We start from the raw sequence: 2597 nt of genomic DNA, 5'->3' as shown, positions 1-2597 counted from the left end.
GAAGCACACATATAACCCACCTCAATCCCGAGAGGAGGAGAGGAGAGGAGAGGAGAGGAGAGGAGAGGAGAGGAGAGGAGAAAGAGCAGTCCATTGTCTATTTAGATTACAAAAGTTTCAATAAAAGCTTACAGCAATAGAGCCGTTTGCACAGGACAAATGCCTGTGGCTTCCTCTGTGGGTCTTCAATGGCAAGGCAGAAGGTCTCAAATGTGCTTATATGGCACGCTCCTAAGTCTTCCTCTGGGATTTTAGAAACCCTAAAGGTTATGCCATTTCACCTATTTGAACATACAGAAACAGAGAGGTTAAGCAATTTGCCCCAAGTCACACAGCTGGTAGGTTGCAAAACTGAACCTTGATCTACACAGGCAGCTATGGCCAACACAGAGCGTGGTGGAGAAAGCCCTGTTCCTCCCAGGACTCTTCCTGCTTACCAGAGGCTGGGACTTCTGGGATGGAGACCTTCATACATGCCTGGCAGCCGTCATGGAATAGGGGGTGTTGGGTTCATCTTCCCACCCCCAAAGGCTTCTTTCCTTTCCAGCTGCTCTTGTTTACCTAGGGTGCCTGCCAGCTCACCCCTCAGCCTTCTGCCAAGCCTGGAATTTCAGAATGCTGATGAAGTCCAAGAGGGAGGTTGGGGCAGAGCCAAGCCAGCGCCTCCTCTAAGCACATTTACCTTGGGGCTCAAGCAACCAGGAACCCAGTCAAAAGAGCCAGAGGACAAAGAAAACATTTGTTCAGAAAGCCAGCAAACCAAAGAAGATGGAGGTGTCTTCATACAAGACCACTGTGCCTGGGATGCAGGCGGGGAACAGAGGGCCCTGTGAGCAGTTGGGGGTGGAGTGAGCCTTTCTCCTAAGCGGCCTTATCTGCGAGCCACTGGGTATTCTGGGTTCAGCACGTCTACAGAAAAGTTACTGATTAGAGAAATGTGTGACTTGTGTCTCTTGAGTTCCTTTACTGGCAAATGTTTATTCAACAGTTAACTTATTAGGCCCCAGAAGGCTTTCTCCAGAGGACAAGGAAAGGGAGAAGCCACTTTAGAAGCCACCGGGAAGAAAAAAAGAGAAGTCGTATAAGTCACCATTAACAGCCAGGCCAGGGAGTGTTAAGCAGTCTGAGCTGATACTCAGGGTTTAGGAACCCCATGGTTTGCCTGTGGGTTCTGTGTCAAGTGGGAAAAGAAATAGGCCATCAAAATGAGAAGTTGTGCCCACGGAAGGCATGTCCAGCCTTGAACAGGACCAGATGCTCAGTGTTGAGAAAATTTACAGACACAAAAAGCTGCTCTGTAACTCTGTTGCCATGGGTCCACAGCTTCTGCCAGAGCTGTGGAGTCGCAGGTCACAGACTTACCCAAGGCCCAGCAGACAGAGAGGAGCTGTCCCACTGTTCTCCGAAGAATGGCCTAAAGAGAGGAGTGGAGAGGACATGGGGAGGGCAGGAAAGGGGCAGGCTTGTTTCTGGGACCCTGGACATTGGAAGCCTTGGGTTTATCCACACTCTGTTTCCCCATTAGTAGCCTTGGGGTCTGAGAAAGTCAGGCTCAGAAGACCAAAGTAATAAGTAAGGAGTTTAGTACTTATTGTATGACCCAGAAAATCCATGAGATATGAGAGCACGTGTGGACACAGAAAGATGGATGTTCAGTGATGTCCACGGTGCCGTCATCCACAGGAGAGAAAAAGTGAAAGCAACACAACTGCCCATTAACTTAATTAAGAGACCAATAAACTATGCTGTATAGACCACGGAATATTACTTGGCAGTGAAAAGGAACGAAGCCCTGATACACGCTACAGTAAGGAACAGAAATAGGCTAAGTGGAAGAAAACAGAAACCACAGCTGTCAGAATGTGTGATCCACTTATAGAGAGGAAGGAGACAGGTGGCTGCCTGGGCCTTGAGACACAGAAGCATAGGGAGTTGGAACTAGGGGGTTATGGGAATTCTGTATACTGTCTTCATGGACACAGTTGTCTGGACTAGAGGCCATTGAACTAACTTGCACAGCATGTGAGTTCTGTCTCAATAAAGCCATCTAAATGATTAATATGAGCAGGAGAAGGGAGAAGGGAGAAGGGAGAAGGGAGAAGGCTGAGCTGAGAGCCGCAGCCTGGGTTCCAGCTCGGGGATTTGCTTGGGCATGCTCAGTAAACATCGCATTCCCTTCCTGCTTCTTTGTTTTGTGAAATGAGGGAGCAGAGAGGAGGTGGTGCCATCAGTTTGGGGGTGTGGTGCATTTTGTAGACAGTTGTCCGTGATTATGGGTACTCCTGCCCACTGGGTAAAGTCAGAGGGTCCCTGGGGCCTTCCTAAACCCTTAATCCTTCAGTACCATGTCCACTCCAGCCAGCCGCAGGCCACACTTGATCTACACCCTTCACAGATGGCTAAAGAGCTGCCTCTACACAGTGTCCTCAGCCACTGTCCTATAGCAAGAAATATGAAGCATCTTAGTTCGTACATGCCTGTCATCTCAGCTCTGAGGTTAGGCAAGAGGATTGTGAGTTTGAGGCCAGCCTGTGCTACATGGGGAGGCCCTGTCTCTGAAAAAGAAAGTGAAGACAACCAGAGGCAAAGGTACAACC

The sequence above is a fragment of the Mus pahari genome, chromosome 3 (assembly GCF_900095145.1).
Source record: "Mus pahari chromosome 3, PAHARI_EIJ_v1.1, whole genome shotgun sequence".
In the NCBI taxonomy this organism is placed as follows: Eukaryota; Metazoa; Chordata; class Mammalia; order Rodentia; family Muridae; genus Mus; species Mus pahari.
This window is presented reverse-complemented; position numbering follows the sequence as displayed.